The 23,218-nt window shown below is 31.8% G+C and overlaps 1 long non-coding RNA gene across 2 annotated transcripts; it reads right to left on the bottom strand.

Moving 5' to 3' along the window:
* Positions 1–12,642: 12,642 nt before the first annotated feature.
* LOC143084888 (uncharacterized) lies at positions 12,643–23,009 on the bottom strand. Of its 2 annotated transcripts, none has more exons than XR_012981200.1 (4): positions 22,686–23,009; positions 15,376–15,510; positions 13,522–13,592; positions 12,643–12,663 (listed from the first exon to the last, which is right to left on the bottom strand). It is a non-coding gene; the product is annotated as an uncharacterized LOC143084888 (long non-coding RNA). The 2 variants fall into 2 exon arrangements; XR_012981199.1 differs by having other exon boundaries at positions 12,645–12,663; positions 13,526–13,592; positions 22,686–23,008.
* Between the last annotated feature and the right edge of the window lie 209 nt (positions 23,010–23,218).

Genomic DNA, 23,218 nt, shown 5'->3' with positions numbered 1-23,218 from the left:
TTAACAAATCCCCCTCAGCATATGGTAACCACATGGTTCCTCGGTGTAAGTTCAAATTCGGTGATCAATTCTATTCGACGATTTTACAATCGGGGAAAAAAGAATCAGGATATGAAGCAGATGCTGTTTTCTGCTCTTTGGTCGGGATGGTGTCTCTTTGTCACATCCCCCATTTCCATTCTCAATTGATCTCAAGTAAATTAAAGTAGTATGGGTGTCTTTAGCAGAAACAATAGATTTTTTCAAACTTTGCCCAGTTGATCAATATTATATGTAAATTGGAAATACAAAAATGAAATTGAAGGGTCATCGGCCATATAAGCGAATTATATGAATCTTAAAACATCATTCATTTTAGACTATTATGTATAGATACATGCTTATACAGAAAAAAGTCACATTTCTAGCGTAAAGTTGTATTTTCTTTAAAAAACCAAATGATATAATTTGCTCATAATTTTAAAATGAAGTACTTATATCATAACCTTAATAAAAAAAATTACGGGTCAAAGGAAACGGACTGTAAATGTTATAATTCAGAAAGTAAAAAACAAACAATTTGTACTCATGGAGAAGTTTGATATCAACAAATCTTTTTGGGTTTCCATGAGAATTTAATAAATTTAAAGGGTATACGAAATTAAGTACTTTATACAGATGAGAAAGTTGATTTTAGGGATAACAAATAGTAAAACAGAGTTGTTTTTTTTTTACATTTCTCCATTTAATTAGCACCAACATAGCTCTTACGATTTCCATTTGAATTAAAACTAATTGTTGAGAGAACAATTGAAGATCTTTCTGCCCCCATAACAGATATTTTGAGAGGAACATATTTAAATCGAGTTTAAAATGTGATGCCAAGTGTCAGATGATAGCTAGCTGTACACCGATTCCAAAAACAAAAATGATTTCGATACACTTTTATTTGAATTAGCGAAGATACTTTGCTAATTCCGGTTTTAAAAATTAAACCTCCGGTTTAATATGATCGTTTACTTGACAACGAGTCCAAAATGATATGGTTCTACATACTTCTACATAAAAGAAGTACAATAAATAGCTACTTACAGTTGACAGGTAACTTTTGATTGGTTGTTTAATGTCATTTGGCTTGCAACCTTAATGCAAGAAGTTCAATAACTCTATCATTTATAAATATGAAGTTATAGCAAAGTATAGAATCTAGAACGTTATATGTGACCTTGGTCTAAATTTCAAGGTCATAAAGTACGGACCTAAAATCAAAAATACCTAGGTTATTAATGAGTTTTACAATGTATCACCATACAGCTATTTTTAATTATGAGATGGGATGAAACGCCCATTGTATGTCAACGTACCGGTTTAACCAAAATTTATGTGTTACGACACGTCGCGTATAGCAATTAAGTAAAAATATTTTGTGTATGTCTTATGCGGCTTCTGATAACCAGTTGTAACTAGCCAACATCCAAAATTTAGAACATGCCATTGACCTTTTACCTTGACCCCATTTTTCTTTAAGTGGACCAAGAACCTTAAATCAAACACCCTAGGTCTCTATCGTTTATTGCTTACAAATTGCAAATACATATCACTAATTTAAAAAAAAAAAAAAAAACATTCAAGGGGGACTTTGATATGGAGTCTTCGTAACGCTTAGGTCAAAATTAAACGTAACTTTCTGAGTTTTGATTGAGCAATTTGGAAAAATAAATTTGTCGCTTTCTTTTACGGTTGTGAAGGAGATATCATAATAAGAAAACAGTGTTTAGGGAGATATTAAGTTAAACTCTTACAAAGAAAATTGTTCAGTTAAACATGGTCAGTTTCAAAAGCGTATAAACTGTACGATATCATATATAAAAAAGCGACTTCTTTTGAAACAAAATTACAGCGCTAGAAAAATATCGGTGGAAGAAATTTTTGTTAGAACAAAACCAATAGGTCTTTCCACGGAAAAAGTGATAAGACATGATTAATGGAAACTTTGTATGCTTAGTGAGTAGTATGTGTAGATATGCAAATAGCCTTAGCCTGTTTTATCAAACACATTTTTGAGCTTCAATGGTAAACAGGGACTTTATATGAGTGAGCTGTATAAGTCTCCTTTCTGAGGAGCACCACCATGATATATGTTGTAAAGTAGAGCTTTAATTTGAGCTAATTATCTATCCAATTCCCCAATTCGGTTGTTTTAGTTCTTACTACAACAAGTTAATCTACACTTTAACTCTGTGGGGTATGTGCAGGGTTTGGAAAAGGGGGTTGTAATCTATAACTAAAATATGAATGAGCAGTTGCAACATACAGTACACATATCTTTAGTATACCTTTTTAATATATAAATATACATATCCCATCATATAGTTTTTAACAGAAAGCAGAACTTAAGCTCTAATCATTTCATAGGGTCAGAGACATATAGATTTCAAATTGACTAATATATGATGCATTGATATCATCGGTTTTGAATTCATCTTAGAAGTTTCATTATGTACAAGTTATCTGTATTCCATTTCTTTCATCTTCTTCTACATTATACGGAACTTTGAAGAGTAAATTGTAGTTGTCTTGTCGGCAATCATACTGCATCTCCTTATCTTTATATTATGAAGACAGTATAATCACGCTAGTAGTATGTATTAACTGGTTAACCACGTATTTCTCTGTGGTTACATGCTCAAATTAGCTATTTTTAATGTTTGATGCACATTCATAAGTGGTTAAAAATCATAGTACGAAATAACATAAATAATCTTTTTTCATTTTGTAAATGGTGTAAACGTCAATCTGACCATACTGAACTGTTTCAGCCGTTCAGTTCATTAAAGTGCACTGTGCCAATAGAACTCATTTGAATAAGAGTACAACTTTACTGATTATAATTAAGATTCGACAAAGTAAATAATTTTTCTATCTGTATTATTTAGTAAATTGTATTAAACTTATTGTTATTAAACTTCACCTTATCATTCAATATTCACAACAGGCGGATATTTACATGTATATTTTACAAGTTTAAAAATACCATTCAACAAAATATAGAATGAAATTCACAACAGTGTAGCTGTGGCCATTGATTGATGCATTAAATTCATCCATTGACTGGGACAATTTGGGTGAACGTTTGCCTGTAACGACCACTGTTCACGACGAACCTACGTTGACATTTACAGCGGATTTCATTGAGTGTGTAATTAATTATACGGAGAAGACTATCTATCAAAATTCACGTAGAAAAAATCCAGTGTATATGCTGGGATTCGAAACCAAGACCTTAAGCATATCAAGCCACGACACATACCACTAAACCAGGAAGACTGGATACGAATTAACAGTAATTTAACAGACCTAAAGGAAGCAAGATCTTTTTATAAGTGGGACGAGTTGGCAGACCTTTATTAAGTGGGGTTTAAACCTTTTTCGTTAATAAGTGAGTTGTCAGACTGATTGTTCAATTTGATTTTACACTTTTTAAAAAGTGGGGCGAGTCGGTAAACAAGGGTTGGGCGATTTTTTTATAAAGTGGCAATATAGTGTGGGCCGATTCGCAAGTAGGGCGAGTTGACATTGTTTGATATCTACTCATCGTGTTCGAGGGTCATAAAGGATATACATCAAATAGTAATATATAAGGTATATTATAATGGTTGTGTGGCGTTCTAAAATAGATTTTATGAATTCGTCTAATCAAAAACAGTTGGGATATAAAATAGTTATCCCAATCGGACTTGGTGTGTCAGTGTTAGATCACCCTCTGGCCTCCGGCCATCGGGGTTATCTAAGACTGACGCACCGCGTCCTTGTGGGATAACTATTAATGATTACTTGTACGCTTTAGGTTATCCCATAAGGACGCGGTGTGTCAGTGTAAGATCATCCCGATGGCCGGAAGCCAGAGGGTGATCTTACACTGACACACCAAGTCCAAAGGGGGAAGGGGGGGGGGTGTTCATTTTTTTCACGGACAAAGAAGTACGTAAGGACCGATTTTGGCCTCAAATTTTAGGTTCATCTGACGAAAAATTTTGACCTTTTTTTATAAACACTTAAGTGTCTATTTCATTTGATTCAATTAGTTTATATCAAAGATTTTAACTGATTTGGCATTAAAAAACGATCCGATTCAAGCTCATATATGAAAAATCTACTAAATATGCCGAAAAATGTCACTTTTCGGATGTTTTTTGTCAAAATGAAAGTGGCCGCATCCGTGTTCATCCTCAACCTTTATATATGTTATGTATGATCATCAAATACAACTTACATTTCAATATTAAGGATGAACACGAATGCGGCCACTTTCGTTTTACACGGAAACTGTCTAAAATTTATCTAAAATGCTCGAATTGTGAAGATTTCAGTAATTTAGCATGACTTGATGGTGCTAGTACCCGATATATGTGCATTGTATTGTCAAAAACAGCCCATATTTTTGTAGTAGAAACATTCTACTGTCCAAAAAATAACTAAAAGTTACAATTAAACAATTTTGTAAAAATGTTATATTTTGGGGCCAAACAGGGGTCTTACTGGACCTACTCCTTTAGTTTTTTTTTCGGTTTTACTATTACATACAGTGGCTGCTAAGGGTGAAACAAACATGTTTTTTTCTCAAGGTCAAAATCAATTTTTTTCTCTCCCAAAACTGGAAACAAACTATTTTTTCCTAAACAATCCATTTTGATACAATATCGAAAATCTAAAAAGAAAATCTTTACTGGTGTGTTTGTTATGTTTTAATAATCAATTAATATGATATTGAACGTACTTTTAGAGATTTTTTTTAACTGGGTTTAAAAGGTATAATGCATGTGTTGCCCAATAATTAAATTATCTTTTTTCGGACGTTTTGGGGATTTATAAATTGCAGTTAAATAGTTATGGACGACTTCGTATATTTTATGAGCGCAAAAAAAATTGAGCAACATTCATTCTTCAACAAAAGAATAAAAATAAAATAAAAATTATTTAAAACAAATGCCTTTAAAGCTTTGTGAACAGAAAGTTTAATTTTATGTATCGAAATGTTTAACAAGTGATTATTTAAATCCCCACTAGAAGGCCTTTAATAGACGATGTGAGCATGAAGTCATCGGAAACGACAAACATGTTACGGGTAATTTTTCAGTTCAATTAATAACAAACGTTTTACCGTCGACCACACTGTTATGAATTTAATTGTATATACTAGCACCTGTTTATCTTATAAAAGAATGCTAAACACATGCTATACAGCATAAGCCACACAAATACTGATTGGCCAGTAACATGTTACGTGAAATGATTTGATTTTTAAACAATTGTAGTGAAGACTACATATAAAAACGTTCAAGACTTTAAGCGAATATCTTATTAGAATCAGAGTGTGTCTCTATTTTTTACAATAATTAGTTATACCTTCTTAAAACAAAATAACTGATTTGCTCACTTGTGACGTATCGTAATTTTACAACACGGGGGAACTAGCGGTAGATTTGAATAAATAAGAATACACAAGTTGTTCTTTCAATGTTCTATAATTGTTGAATCCAAACTTAATTAATATAATTACATAAAACAAAGTTACATATGGAGGTCCATAAAGCAACATGAACGGCAGAGTCCGCTGAAAAGTCCTTAAATGTAGCAATACGGGGTCCGTATTCTAACGTTCGTTAACCCTCACTTACTATATTTTCTTTATGTCTCTTTGTATGAATTTGACAAATTTAGTCTATTCACAAGTACCAAACAAGCTTAATCCGTTATCTCAAAATGACATTGACTCTTTAAGTTCTATCTTACTTATTGAACTTAAAGCAGATTACGACATAAGGATTGAAAAAGATTGTAACAACATAAAACAGTATTGAAAAGTTAAGAAAAAAATTCACAGAAATTTACACCATGACACTAGATCAATCTTTTTTGATTGACATAGTATGTTTTTCTCGTTTGAATTGTTTTACATTTGTCATTTCGGGGCCCTTTATATACCTGACTATAAGGTATGGGCTTTGCACGCGTGTAAAAACTTATTACTTGTTTCAACGGTACCAAATTTGACCAAACTTGGTCCTAATCATGATTGGGCTATCTCGTTTCAAAATGTGTCCAATGACATCCACTGCTAACCAATATGACCACTATCTCGATGGCTTACAATAGAATACCTGTATATGGGTCAGATGAAAGTTTTATCTATTATCGTGAGTAGCTACAAGAAGATGTAGTTTGAGTGCCAATGGGACTATTCTCCATTCAAGTCACAATTTGTTCAAGGAACACTATATAAATAACACATAGCTGAGAGGGTGACAGAGCAGATTGGTACTCCGAGAAAACATTGTCAGCCACGGCGAGGGGTACCAATCTTCTCTATCACCCTCTCAGCTATGTGTTATTTAATTTATTATACTGAATGTCCTATAACTATTGTCTTTTACAGATTAATTTTATTTTAAAAGTATTTTCTATGACGTCACGTACATGTATATAAACGTTACGGGTATTAAAAAAAAATTAAGCAAGATGTTTTTATTTTTTTATTTTGACTGTTAAATAATAAAATCTGAGCCAAAGCGTAAAACGTAAGCATTGTATGTAAATTCAATTCATTGTCCTTTAAATTGTCGATTTTTGATTGGTCTGGACGAGAGGGTAACATTCAAAGAAATTGTCACCCTCTCAGCCATGTGATAGTGTAAATTAACACATCCGTATTAGCCAATCAAATTATTGCATTTTAACGTAAAGTATAATAATATAATATTTCAACGTACAGCCTTCGACATGGAGCATTGGCTCTCACCGAACAGCAAGCTATAAAGGTATAAAGGGTCCCCAAACCATTTCAAACAAGAAAAACAACGGTATAATCTATTCAAAAAATGTGAAACATTTATACTACAACCACCGAACAACAGGTTCTTGACTTAAGAAATGTGAAAACAAATGCAGCTGGTTTAAAAGGGCGCAAACCTTCACCTTAACCTGAAATAATAGTGGAACACCACAAAATAGAAAGAGAAAATAATCAATTGAAATGGCCAACTCAATCAAAATACATATTAACAAAAACAAGTAACGATAAAAATAGTGAGACGAGATATACCACAAAATAAGTATTAAAAAAATAAATAATAAAAAGTGAAATAACCTAAATACAAAACTCCGAGGATAATTTAAAACGGAAACTCCCTAATCAAAATTTAATTACAAATTCAAAATATATAACTTAATAATAATATTTTTCAAGGTAAAAGATTCAAGGAATCTAGCAATTTATAAATCCATGACATCTTAAAGGACATACAACATTTTTCTATATCGGGGAATTTTAAACCTCTTTCAACATAGTTATCTATAATAACCTGCCTTTTCATTTTGTCGGGATTTTTATCCCATAAATTTAACTTGTATTTCGTGCATATGCTGAACTACAGGATTCGGAAGTACTATGAGAAACTGTACCAAAACTAGGACAGTCAAAATTTGTATAACAATGAATTTGTCAATTTATGTAAAGTTTCTGTATGCCCATAAACTGAAAAGGCTTTGCATGCTTTTAATTTTTTGCTGTATGGTTTTCTTAAGTCTCATTAAAGTATTTAGAAGAAGACGAAGCTCATTTTTTTTATCTCTTTTATTTCCAATTATGGGCCCTAAAGGTCATAAACATTACAACATCAATAATTTTCATAATACAATACAAGCAATAAGATAAAAAAAAACAAACCACTAAGGGGAACAATTTAAGTTCTTAAAGAATGTCGTAGATAAAGAATCTATAATATTTTTTAAAATATCTAATGAAATTTAATGCAAGTGTGGTTGATATAGACAACAAACAAGCAGCCAAACACAGATATCCATATTTGTATAGTACACAATTAGTTGGATCCATAAAATATATAACATATAATAACTAGCCAAAAGGAAATGAAAAGTTAAGCATGTCTATGAATCATATTGTGTCAGCAGCAAAAAGTAAAGTATTATCGTTTTCTAAAGGCAACTGACACCAGGGAGTGAATTTTATGGACCACAGGCATTTAAACTATATATAATGTCTCTTTCCTACCTGTATAAAAAAAGCAAACAAGGAAGCATCATAGATAACTTGAAGTTGATACCATGGGACGATACCTAAAGGGTATAAGAGAACAATTGCAAAAATTATGTATCTAAACAAATATTTTTTCCTTTAAATCGGCTAGTATGTTTGGGATATTTAGATGAATATATATTTCTGTGTTCAATGAAATGAGTAGGTACGTTAGGGGCCGATTTTGGCTTCAAATTTCAGGTTCATCTAACGACATATTTTGGACACTTTTTAAACACTTTAGTGTCTATTTTAATTGATTAAATTCGTTTATGTGAAAGATTTTTACTGATTTAGTCATTAAAAACGCTCCGATTCAAGCTTAAATATGAAAAATCTATCAAATATGCATAAAATGGTCACTTTGCAGATGGTTTTTGTCAAAAATTAAAGTGGCCGCATCCGTGTTCATCCTCAACATTTATATATGGTATGTATTATCACCGAATACAACTTACATTTCAATATTATGAATGAACACGAATGCCGGAAACCGTCTAAAATTTAACTAAAATGCTAAAATTGTACAAGATTTTAGTAATTAAGCATGACTTAATGATAGTAGTACCCGTTATATGTGCATTGTATTGTCAAAAACACTCCATATTTGTGTAGCAGAAGCATTCTACTTTCCAATGAAAAGCTAAAAGATTACATTTTGCACAATGTTTTAAAACTGCTATATTTTGGGGCCAAAAAGGGGTTTTACTGAACCTACTCCTTTACATACAAAAATTGATTCCATTTAACTAATCCTCACTAAGGCAGATGTTTGTTTATAAAATTACTTTTTTAAAAGTAAATCAACATTTTCTACACTAAATAACCAAATGATTTTGTGTTGACTGCTCATATGATTAAAATAAGAATTACATTTTGCAATGCTAGCTAATATAACATACAATTTATTTTACCCTAAAAATTGTTTCAGTCAAATAGAAAATGTATTTCGTCTTCTACAGTATTGGTATTATTACATATCAGGTTGATTCAAGGAATACCCTAATTTATTCCTAGTTTTACATGTAACTTAGATACACGTAACTTTGTAAAACTTCTTCTTACCCCCAAATTCTTGATCAATGTAAGCTATTTTTCATAATCGATATGTTTATACAAAATAAATGTTCTTTCAGTTCAGAGCCGAATGGATGGATTTAAGTTGTATATAACTAATACCTCGGCTATTCCTCCTTCTTCATATCTCTGCTACCAAGATCCTGACACTGGTCTTCCAAGTATCACCCAAACTATTTCCTGCAATCAACTTGGAAAATATGTCATTTATTATGACGACATAAAGGACAGCAGTGACGATGGCAGCATAATTGAACTCTGTTATGTTTCCATTAGTGGTAAGTTATCTAACTGTCAATATAAGCTGTTAATGACAAAATAAAGGAGTTACTGAAATATTTTAATTCTTAAACCACGTGCACTGATATAAGCATTTGCAATCATCTATAAAGCTTGTTAGAACCTTTTTTTAAAATGTAATACCACCACTGAGTTTCCCTTATTATTTTTTTTTGTATTTGCACTTTTCAAAATATTGTGCAGAATTTATCTTTTTTTCAAATATAGAAATACTTGACATGAGTACAGTTTTATCCTGTCCAGTATTGTAGACAACCTTTAACATAGCATGCAACTGCATATAAGAAACATTACTGAAAGTCAACCAAACAAATTGTCACTTTTGTCCCTGTGTACAAGCTGTAGTAATCATGTAACCTCAAGTTTCCAAACTATTCTATAGAAACACCAAATGGTGCCTTGAAACATCACAGGTATATGTTTATGACTCAGAAATATTTTACTGCAATGTAATGTAGAATTAGTTTCCTACAAATGTCAAATTCAAGTGAACATTTTTTCGATTATTCTCGTATGCAATCGAATGTGACGTACTTTGATTTGGTTGTATTACACCTTTATAATTGATATTGTTGCAGGCGCATTAATTTTTTAACAGCTATAAAACTCAAATATGCCGTGTTGAAGACCGTAACTTTACCTATAATGTTTTACTTTTATAGATTGTTACTTGGATGGACAGCTGTCTCATTGGCACCCATACTAATATCTTCCAATATCTACGTACGATTAATTATGTATTTAATCACTCAATATTTTCCTAATTTTTAGGTTGTAAGAAACACTTTTGGGGAGTAAATTGCGCTGATTCCTGTTCAAAAAGATGTGTAGGCCAACATTGTTATCCTGGGAATGGCTCGTGCGTATGGGGATGTAACACTAAACACTGTTTGAATGATACGTGCGATAAAAACACCGCAGTTTGTACACATGGTTGTGATAAAAGACGAACTGGAACGTATTGCAACAAGTGTAAGTATTTTTATTTGTCAAATATCTTGAATGTCATAATCACAGTCAGATGGATAGATATATCATGGGTCGCACGTTCAATCATGAATCATGTTACATTTTATTAAAAACAAATGCTATTTTTGTACATGCCTCCCAATGGTTTTCTGAAAAAGGTTATGTAGGTATATTGAAATAAAGAAATATATTGATGCAAATTAAACAACGGTGCTAAATAGTAACTGTTCTTTTTCAAGCATTGCGGTTTTAAATTTAAAATTGTTAGAAGCGATTAGACAGAACTAGTCCGTTATAGTTCTCTTACCACAAGCATTTGTTTCTACAATGATATAAAAGAAAACGGATTTGATACAAATACCGCTTGGTTATTTATTTAATATGATACTTCTTTGTTGTAGATAACATTGCAACTGATGCTTTAGTCTCACAAAATTCAAGTGTCACCGAGCCAGCTAATCTAGCAAATGATGGGAATAACACATCGTGTTTCAAAACACAAGGAGCGAACATACGAATCCAGGTTGACATGAAAGAAATCAGAATTACAAAAGAAATTCATCTTACAGGCAAAGGTATGTTTAATAGTTGACGGATACATCAATTTGACTTTTTACATCAAATGGCAATCAAAATTTATGAAATTATTAATTGTTAAATATAACTGAGTTGTCATCATGTTTTTGCGATACAAGATCTGAATTATATATACTTATACTTCACACTGCTTAATAATAAACATGGTTTTTAAATTTGCCTGTTGTTTTTCAGGAAAAGTATCGACGTTTGATATACATTGTAATTATACACAGGGAAAAGTGCCACGCATGTTTTACACATGTTTTACATATGTAAAACATATGTTTGGTAACGCATGGGAAACGTCTTTTTCCTACCACGCATGTAAAACGCATGTTTTAAACATCCGTTATTCATGCGTTTTACGCATGAAAAATACATGTTATGTAAAATGCATGTTTTAAACATACGTTATTCATGCGTTTTACGCATGAAAAATACATGTTATGTAAAACGCATGTTTAAAACATGCGTTATTCGTGCGTTTTACACATGAAAAATATATGTGATGTAAAACACATGTTTCAAAATCATGCGTTAAACATGTGTTGTAAGAAACATGTGTATAATATGCGTTTTAAATGATGCGTATAGCATGTGTGTAAGAAACATGTGTATAATATGCGTTTTAAATGATGCGTATAGCATGTGTGTAACAAACATGCGTATAATGCATATTTCAAACAAATTATAAGATATTATTCCAAATCATCCATAAAACCTTTGTCAAGTTTACTAGTTCACATTCCATATGTTCCACACAACCAAGACGACTTATGTTTACTTTTGAAGGCTGTTCCCTGGACATATAATTGCTTTAATCAGTTTAATTTGGACTCTGTTGGATAGTTGTCCAATTGGCAATCATACAACATCTCTTCATGTTATTTTGACCACAAATCTCCTTTTGACATGTTTGACAAGCAACATCAGAATCATATATTGCAGACCAGACTTCACTTTTCATCAGTCTTTAAAATTTTCCTGTTTGAATACACCAATAAACAAAAGAAATATCTGTAACATGATTTTCATGTTTCTAAAACCTTGATCAGGTACATTTGACACTAAGATGATTGAAAAGACCATGATATGAAATATTTCATGGAATATACACCGACAATCTTTTGTCTCTGTAGTTTCATTAGCAGTAATACCACAACTCTTTTAAAAAGAGGTCAAAATTGTCTTAAATGGATTTTGTGGAATGTTGTACATGTATTTGACAATTTTTGTTAAAATGTTACTTATGGTTAAACTTTGACAAACACATTTGTTGACTTATGCATGTAATATGAAAAGGAAAACCCCAAAAGTGTATAAGATGTTTCCTCCAGCATCAATTTAAATACAATTTTGAAGTTGCGTCCCTTGCCGGTTTGATTATAACCAATGTCTTGAGAAATCTGAGATTGTATTATTTTTTTAAACATGTTAAATGAAAAATTCAATAAATCCACTTTAAAGAATTTCATTCATATTTTTTTTCTCTGTTGTCTAGTTGTTGCAGAATATAAATTTTTCAAAAAACTTCCAAAAATTTGATTTCACTCTACTTTTATTTTATACAGCAATCTCAAAATGTTTTTTTGTTGTTGACATAATAACAATATCATTAGAATGTTCTATCTTCTAAATGTCGATCTTCTTGAAGTTGTCTTCATCTGAAAAAAAAAATTACATTCATACATTTAAAAACTTAATTTGATTTATTCCCATATACTGTAAGTTGTTAGTTTTAAAAATAATGACATATCCTCAGTGACTTTTAAACATGCTTTTCTGTCTCATTTTGGTCTCTTGTGGAGAGTTGTCTCATTGGCAATAATACCACATCTACTTTTTTTATATTTGTCTCGTTTTGATATAACAACATATTTGAATAAAACTGGAAAGTATTTTATAAATATAAATATTGCTTTTGCTATCAGTAAATTAAAACCAAATTAAACATTATTGTTATACACATATGTATGTTGACCAGTTTTACAAACTGTTGATACCTATATTTTGGCATTGTACAAGATCATGTCTTTATCCTATGATTAATGGCAGTCTATTCTCTAGACTCTAAATCAATTAGATGTTTACTGATTGATATTTAAGTCTTAGACACATGATTTTTGGTTTTACATTTGGCATGAGTTTTGGTAATTTTTAAATTCTTCTTCAATGGTCTCTGGTGGAGAGTAATGACTCATTGGCAATCATATCACATCTTCTAATTTTTATATTAAACTTTAATATATGTAGCTAAAAATTGGAAGCAATTAATATTTGTAATAAAAACAATCTTGCAATACAAAATGTAACCACAACTGATCTTTTTACTTACAAAATCGAGCAGTTTTTAAAGTGTTATAACCATAAGAATTAAGTTGAAACTTTTCATTCATTTATTTATAGGTAACCCATGAAACTTTAACAACTGCAATGTGTTTGGAAGAGCAAGGATTAAAACATTTTTTTTTTTAAATCTCTCTCCAAATATTACATAAATATAAATATATTTATACACATACCTACTTTTTTTGCATACAGAAGTCCTTTCTATGAAAATATCCTTTGGTTTTGCTTGGCTTTCCAGAAACTCCTGTAACATAAATGAAATAAAATTAAGTTTTTAATTAATTCTTTATTAGATGTCATTTTGTACTAATTATGAACATGGTAAAGGTACAAATAGTTTCAATTCACTCTCAATGACAGTGTTTTTCCATACAGGGTTACAGCTAATTTCCTAATGCATGTAGAGCAAAACTTTGTTTAGCTTGCTTGCTAAAGTTTGTATATTGTACAATCATATTAGGATAACACCCAATTGAATTCAAATATAATATATATATATACAGGTTTAACTATGCCTATATATATATATATTGTTTAAAGATGTCAATCTTATTCACAAAGCTTGTATAAACAATTATACAAACAAAGCAAGCAAGCCAACCAAAGTTTTACTTTGCAAGCATAAGGAAATCAGCTGTAATACATGTCGGATCATCATGTTCCATCCTTTTAGACATCTCTAAATAAAACACTAGATTCACTATAAATATTTGGTTTATCAAAATGTCAGATTTGTCCATTTTCCTAATTTTGTTTTTTTTATCTCCATGGGACACAGATGATGCCCCCTCTTGCATAGGTATAATGTTATAATAAGGGAAATAACTCCAGAACAGTAAAAGTGACCTACCCAAATTTGTACTTGATCTGCATTTAGTTGATATTATCAGGGTGTGTAAGTTTCATAATATTTGGTTAAACAATTTTACCCCATGTCAGATTTGCTCTAAATGCTTTGTTTTCAGAGATATACATTTTTTGTAAGCCAAAATCTATATTTTACCCTAATGTTCAATTTTCCATACAAGGGGGTTAAATTGCCATAGCTGTATTTTGACCTGATGGTCAATTTTCCATGAGGTTCAAACAAGAATGTGTCCACAGTACACAGATGCCCCACTCGCACTATCATTTTCTATGTTTAGTGGACCGTGAAATTGGAATAAATTCTCTAATTTGGCATTAAAATTAGAATGATCTTATCAAAGGGAACATGTATACTAAGTTTCAAGTTGATTGGACTTCTACTTTATCAAAAAATACCTTGACCAAAACTGAAATTTGCACTATCATTTTCTATGTTCAGTGAACCGTAAAATTGGGGTCAAAACTCTAATTTGGCATTAAAATTAGAAAGATCATATCATAGGGCACATGTATACTAAGTTTCAAGTTGATTGGACTTCAACTTCATCAAAAACTACCTTGACCAAAACCTTTAACCTGAAGCGGGACAGATGAATGGACGGACGAACGGACGAACAGACGCACAGACCAGAAAACATAATGCCCCTCTACTATCGTAGGTGGGGCATAAAAACCATATAGGGGCCATCTTGCAATTGTATGTATTTCTTTTTTTTTCGCTGTGCATTTACTAATGTTGATTCATTGATATATACCATGTATAGTATACCCCTTATAAGTTATCAGTTGTTTCTCTATTGCATTATATCTTTTTTTAATAAATTCTCCTTACTATTTGTAACAGCAGTAAATCCCAAACTCTGTCCCACCAACAAGTCTCAGACAAAAAGCAATTCAGACAGAAAGAACTTTCAAGATGTTTTAGTTGAATGTATAGTAGAAAAGTTCAAATTTCAGTTTGGCAAAGACTGTAACAGCAAAGTTACCTTAATATATAGTAATAAAGTTTCAGCATAAATAATGTATTGAAAGCAAGTTGTCTTACAAAGTACATATATATTCAATACAGTAAGTCTGACAAAGAGCAAAAAACAGCAGAAGGCCACGAATTGTTTTCAACACAGCAAAAAAATCTTGCACTATACAAAAAATATACTTACCATTGCTGAATTGTACTTGAAACATTTACTAGGCGTCTTCCCTTGCCATTTTCTTCACCATTTGTGGAATTTTTTAAACATCCATGTACATGTACCTTCCTGACATACTAGGGGAGGTCAAATTTGATAACTAGCCTATAGTATAAAAAGAAATCCATTTCATAAAAATTTTACAGAAACTATTTTCATATTACATTGTACTTTACAATTACAGACACATGTGTTCATGTGAAAGCCAAAATGAAGATGATAGATATAAGAAGATGTGGTATGAGTGCCAATGAGACAACTCTTCATCCAAGTCACAATTTATAAAACATGTAAAAGTAAAACCATTAAAGGTCAAAGTACAGTCTTCAACATAGAGCTTTGGCTCACAATGCACAGCAAGCTATAAAGGGCCCAAAAAATTACTACTAGAGTAAAACCATCCAATGAGAATTTATGCAAGCATTTTTGAGTTATTGTCCAAAACTGGAAAAAAACCTTTATTTAATGAATAAAACCACATGCCATAACTCTGAAATGTAAAATCTAAAATTTTAAAATTCTAAAGGGAGCTTCCATTAAAGCTATAAACAATTCACAAAAGTTTCACGAGAACAGCTGCTGAAAATATTTTTGAGTTATTGTCCGAAAACTGGAAAAATTCCCCATCTTTTAATGAATAAAATCCGGTAACTCAAAAACCCAATATCTAAAATTATAAAAATTGTAAGGGATCTCATGTCAAAAGATATAAACAATTCACCAAAATTTCTTGCAAGAAAAAGAAAACATTCTGGAGATATTGACTGAAAACCGGAAAATCACCCTTTTTTTATGAATATAAAACCTGGTAACTCAGAAATTTAAAATTTATAAAAATTGAAAGGGAGTTCATGTCAATAGATATAAAAAATACACCAAAATTTCTTGCAAGTAGGAGAAAACATTCTTGACGAGTTATTGATTAAAAACTGGAAAATCACCTTTTTTTATGAACAACCCTGTTACTCAGAAACTTAAAATCTAAACCTTATAAAAAATGAAACGCAGCTCATGTCAATAGATATAAACAATTCACCAAAGTTTTATGCAAAATGGTTAAAGCATTTATGAGTTAATGTCCAACATGTTGACCATGGACAGACAGACAATGGTATACCATAATACATATGTACTCACATAAATGGGCGTATAAAAAGAAGAAACGAGAAAAACTTATGAACTTAGTTACTACATCAACAAACGAAAACTACTAAACATCAGATTTCTGGCTAAGGACAGGTGACACACAATTGCAGGGGGTTTAAACTTTTAAATGGTACCAAACCTTCACCCTTATCTGAAACAATAGTGTAACATCACAACATAGAAAGACACACTATAAAATAATAATTGAAATGGCTGATTCGTGTTCATCCTCAACCTTTATATATGTTATGTGTTATCATCAAACATTATCAAATACAACTTACTTTTCAATATTTTTAAGAATGGACACCGAATGCGGCCACTTTCATTCAAGACAAAAAAAACGTCTAAAATTTAACTAAAATTCTAAAATTGTGAAGATTTCAGTAATTTAGCATGACTTAATGATGCTAGTACCCGATATATGTGCGTTGTATTGTTGAAAACAGCCCACATTTATGTAGCAGTAGCATTCTACTTTCCGATGAATAACTAGAAGTTTACATTTAAACAATTTTGTAAAACTGCTATATTTTAGGGCCAAAAAGGGGTCTTACTGGACCTAATCCTTTGCATGAGGCAATTGCAAACTAAAGTTAACACAAGGAAACAAAAATTGAATCATCATCCAATGAAATACTGAAAGATGGACCAACAGTCCCTTAAATTTTTAATGCCTACATAAGGCAGTCTGCATAATGTCTCAGTGGCAAATATTTCAGATATCAGTATAAACAATTCATGTCAATCAAATAATAAAACTAAGAAGTGTATATTATACTGAACTCACTATATTGGTTGAGGGAATATGCTATATATTTTGAACAGTTGTATTAATATTTTATATACATTTTTGTATTAAAACAAACAGTAGTATAATGATAACCAGATGCTCCGCAGGGGGTAGCTTTATAAGACCGCAGAGGTTGAACCCTGAACGGTTGGGACACAACATTCAAGCTGGATTCAGCTCTAAATTTGGATTGTGATTAAATAGTTGACACAGCATAGGTTTCTGACACAGAATGAATGTGGTCTAATGAACTTAAAATTTTTGTTTTGCCTTTGAGCAATTCACTATGCTGTTGAATATTAATCCTCTCAAAAAAATGTTTGAAGAAATTTTCTTTTTATTTATGAAATCTGAAATGAGAAAAATTGACCCCCCCACCCCACAATTTTTTTTTTTCACATCCCCCTTTCCCTTATTCCAAAACTGATCTCAATTCAAATTTCTAATGGAGTTTGCAACAATAACTACTCATTTAAATACATCATAAAATATCAAAATTTAAAAAAAGTGCTTGTTATCACTGAATGGTAAAGATTGTTTTAATTTATCAGTTGGTAGTAAAAGTGAATATACATTGTATATTGTATAAAACAATGATTTAAGTTGATTCAACTACTATTCTGGACAAAGAAAGATAACTCCAATTGAAAATTTCTTGCTATTGCGCAATATTGTGCAATTAGATATTTCTTGCTATTGCGCAATACTGTGCAATTGAAAATACTTGCTATTGCACAATACTGTGCAATTGAAGATTTCTTGCTATTGCGCAATACTGTGCAATTGAAAATTTCTTGCTATTGCACAATACTGTGCATTTGAAGATTTCTTGCTATTGCTGAATACTGTGCAATTCAAAATTTCTTGCTATTGCACAATACTTAATATAATAATTTTGGATCCTGATTTGGACCAACTTGAAAACTGGGCCCATTATCAAAAATCTAAGTACATGTTTAGAATCAGTATATCAAAGAAGCCAAAGAATTTATTTTTTGTTAAAATCAAACTTAATTTAATTTTGGACCCTTTGGACTTTAATGTAGACCAATTTGTAAACAGGACCAAAAATTAAGAATCTACATACACAGTTAGATTTGGCATATCAAAGAACCCCATTTATTCAATTTTTGATGAAATCAAACAAAGTTTAATTTTGGACCCCGATTTGAACCAACTTGAAAACTGGGCCAATAATCAAAAATCTAAGTACATTTTTAGATTCAGCATATCAATGAACCCCATGGATTCAATTTTTGTTAAAATCGAACTAAGTTTAATTTTGGACCCTTTGGACCTTAATGTAGACCAATTTGAAAACGGGACCAAAAATTAAGAATCTACATACACAGTTAGTTAAATTCGGCATATCAAAGAACCCCAATTATTCAATTTTTGATGAAATCAAACAAAGTTTAATTTTGGACCCTTTGGGCCCCTTATTCCTAAACTGTTGGGACCAAAACTCCCAAAATCATAATTTGATCATAAACCTTGTGTTTAAATTTCATAGATTTCTATTTACTTATACTAAAGTTATTGTGCAAAACCAAGAAAAATGCTTATTTGGGCCCCTTTTTGGCCCCTAATTCCTCAACTGCTGGGATCTCAACTCCCAAAATCAATCCCAACCTTCCTGTTGTGTTCATAAACCTTGTGTTTAAATTTCATTGATTTCTATTTACTTATACTAAAGTTATTGTGCGAAAACCAAGAATAATGCTTATTTGGGCCCTTTTTTGGCCCCTAATTCCTAAACTGTTTGAACCAAAACTCCCAAAATCAATCCCAACATTCCTTTTGTGGTCATAAACCTTGTGTCAAAATTTCATAGATTTCTATTTACTTAAACTGAAGTTATAGTGCGAAAACCAAGAAAATGCTTATTTGGGCCCTTTTTGGCCCCTAATTCCTAAAATGTTGTGACCAAAACTCCCAAAATCAATCCCAACCTTCCTTCTGTGGTCATAAACCTTGTGTTAAAATTTCATAGATTTCCATTCACTTTTACTTAAGTTAGAGTGCGAAAACTAAAAGTATTCGGATGACAACGACGACGCAGACGACGACGCCAACGTGATACCAATATACAACCAAAATTTTTTTAATTTTTGCGGTCGTTTAAAAAGTGATTGTATCAAGTGCTACAATATTATATATTATTGCAGTGAGGTTAAAATCCCTGTCATTTATTCATCATCCACACAGTTACTAATCGGAGAAATTTTTTTTTCTATCATACCGGTATACATGTACATGTTATGATATTTTTCTAAGACCATCCACCAGAACTTGCAGTCGTCCTATAAAAATAGGAGATGTGATATGATTGCCAATGACACAGAAATTAACAACCATAGCCACCATACAGCGTTCAACAATGAGCATTGTCCACTCTGGACCAACTATATTTCTTATAGTTTATATAAACTATTCTTATCTATTATTGAGTATTTTTTAAAAGAAATTTCCTACACAACTTCCTATCGTGATGCTTCTTAAAATTTGATGGGTAATCTTTAGATCCGATTTTATGTAATGGGACAATAAATCCTTTAGCCCATATTTCAGGAAATTTTCCTGTTGTTAATACATTCATCGACATTGTTAAACATGTTAAATTTCTTTACAAAACATTTAAGCAGATATGATTGGCTGCGATTGAGCATCTCATTTATTATGGAGTCAAAGCTGCTTAATTTATTGTTTTTTAGTGGTTCACAGGGGCTTGTTCAGTCAGGACTCTACTTCGTCAAAATTATCTCCACATTACGCCAGTTCATTTTCACAATCGTAGAAATGGAAGCCATTGTAGGGATGACGCGCTGCCAATTTTGCTCTCGGCAACCGATAAATTTATCCACATTGCACCATTACGATCCTTATATGTCAGTTGTATTTTAAAAGACAAATGTATCAACTAGCTAATGAGCATCAGTTAATGATCTTGTCTGCATTGATTTAACTTAAAACTATTGTCTGATCGGTTGTCAGGTGGAATTTTCGAAAATTCATAAACATTTAAAAAAATTCTAATTAAATATTTCCTGGAAGGGCAGACTAGATTTTTTTAGTGGTTGAAGACTATAAACCCTAGTTTTCACACACAAAAAAAATATAATTTTTCGAAGATATGCATTTTCATCATCCAACTTGAAAGACTGTCGTCAAGTACTTTCAGTAAAAAAATAGCTATTCGAACACACCTACTCTGTTTTTGTGATTCATTAGATAGGTATTTCACTTGACCCATATATTTCATCTTTTAGTACTGTGATTTTTTTATGTTATAAAGTCAACCTGTGGCTTTGATATATAAAAATGATAGAATCTGAAGCGAGACGATGTATGAAATATTCCTGCTTTGTACGATATCAAGACAAAATATTCAACTCAAACACACCCTAACATAAAAAGGTGCACTCGATTTTCTCTATTCGATACAATTGTTACCCATTTTTGGGAATTTTTTCTTGAGTCACATAATGGAAGGGCAGACACGAAAATTACTGAACTAATAGATTGATATGTTTACCGTCCGTGGTAAATAAAAAAAAAAATCGGAGGTTAATATGCATTTTCTACATCCAACTTGAAAGATACCCATGTCGTCGACTTGATATCTAATTGTTCTGCTTAACTATGTACTAAATAAATTGAAAACTTATGCAAATGTTTTTTTCAAAATAAAACACTTCGTAATTGAGAAGAAAATTGTAATTTTGTTTGTTTCTATTAACTTTTAAAATTTTTGTCACTATAGTAAACATTACAGTAAGCATTTATCGCCTTCTCTAACAAAGAGCTTCAATTCTTTTGTTCTATTTCAACCTGGTTTCCGACTGTGTTTAGTAGGCCAGACGAGCTTTTACTACCAATAGCGATTTAATAAAAAAATGACAAAATGTCATTGAATTTCTTGAATTCCAAATTTTTAAAAGTTTAAAGAAGAAATTTTTAACTGCACAATATTGCGCAATAGATTTGTAAGATCTTGACATTTGCTTAGTGTCAGAAACTCATATTACATGTACATGTACATGTATGTCAAAAATTTGATCAGAATCCAAATTCAGAGCTGTATCAAGCTTGAATGTTGTGTCAATACTCATGATACTAGCCCCAACCATTGATGGTTCGCCCTCAGCGGGTCGTAGAAAGCTGCTCCCTGCAGAGCACCTGGTTCTGTAATTTCATAATCCAATTCTCTGAAAATTTTAATTTGATATGACATTCTTAAATAAGATTCCTTAATTAAAGCCCATGATTTATGAATGTGTTCTTACCAGTCACCCCAGATTGAGAAACCAGACCAGGATATTCATTTTATGCCAGGTCACTTGTTTTCACAGGCCTCTAGTCTGGTGTTATGTATTGTTACTAGACTTAGTACAAATGTATTACTTATACAGTTATAGTTCCGTAACTCTTTCTCCCGAGACCGCCACCTGCCATGTTATTATTCTTGTCAGGACTTTGATCTTGCCAGACTTCCAAACCCTATTGGACTCTTTGTCCCTAGCTAGGAACTATAAGTATGATGTCACTCATTGGGTTCAGGAAAGTTTACTAATAGGATTTGAATTGAGAGGACGCTCATCCTATGGCTCCCACTTTAGGGACTGTTACAATAACATTAACAAGTAGACTAGCGGCAGCCCACTGTATATTTATGGTATTGTATATAACTTATATTCAACCATATATATATGTCTTTTAAATAAACATCTTATTGTTTACGTGCTTTGATAGTTTATCTCAGAACTTGGGAAGACAACAGGAATATTACGAAGCCAGTGTTAACTTCACTCCGGTTTCACTCGCTACCAAAAAATGTATAGTTATCAAAGAGACATATATACATTTCAGTGGTTATAAACAGATAAAAGAGGGACGAAAGATACCAGAGGGACAGTCAAACTCATAGTCATAAATCGAAAATAAACTGACAACGCCATGGCTAAAAATGAAAAGGACAAACAATAGTTCCCACGACACAACATAGGAAACTAAAGAATAAACAACACGAACCCCACCAAAAACAAGGGGTGATCTCGGGTGCTCCGGAAGTGTAAGCATAAATGGTCATCTGGTTCTACTTTACGGTCTTATAAACTTAAGTTCGTGCATGTCTTTATAATTTACTCAAACTGGATAAATCACAGAAGATTGATTCGAGTGAAGCTCTACTGTGATATTCAAGTTTGGTATATGTTTACCCCGTTATTGATAGGATTTCAAACTCCTGAGTCCTGTGGATAAATAAATCAGTTTTGGAAATAGCATTTAAAAATCCTTCGTGAAATGTTAATCGAATAAAATATTAAAGTTGAATTCTTACCCATCTTGTCTTTAGTGTCCTAGATTGAAGATATCCTACATTGTCCTAGTTGCATCTCATATCTTCCATAAAATTTGCGTTTTGCTTCACGAATCATGATGTCAATATCAGTGTCGTCTGTCTGAACGCTCGTTTCCGGGTGAACCGTACGGGCTAATATTAAACCAAAGGCGAAGCATTAAAAATTCCATTTAAACGGCATTAAATGATTGAAATCCATGCGTAGATTTATAAGTAATAAAAACAAGTAAACATGATTAATAATTGTATGTAACCGATTGGACCTTAAAAAAAATATATGAATGTGGATTCCGTAATTTCCTCTGAGTCTCCATGCCAGTGTTATGGTATTTCCCGCGGCTATTTTTGTACAACTTATAAATAAAATACGGTATGACTATCACTTGCCACTATGTACCTAACCAGTCTTCACGCTGAGTGGCAGCCCAGGCAGCCCAGGCTAGTAAAATTGCTCTGGGGCCTGTAAAAATCATATCTACAGGCCAACAGAATCTAACTAAAAATTTTGAAAA

Source organism: Mytilus galloprovincialis, chromosome 1, assembly GCF_965363235.1.
Source record: "Mytilus galloprovincialis chromosome 1, xbMytGall1.hap1.1, whole genome shotgun sequence".
Classification (NCBI taxonomy): Eukaryota; Metazoa; Mollusca; class Bivalvia; order Mytilida; family Mytilidae; genus Mytilus; species Mytilus galloprovincialis.
The sequence above is the reverse complement of the archived record's forward strand: the minus strand, read 5'-3'. Positions and strand labels throughout refer to the sequence as shown.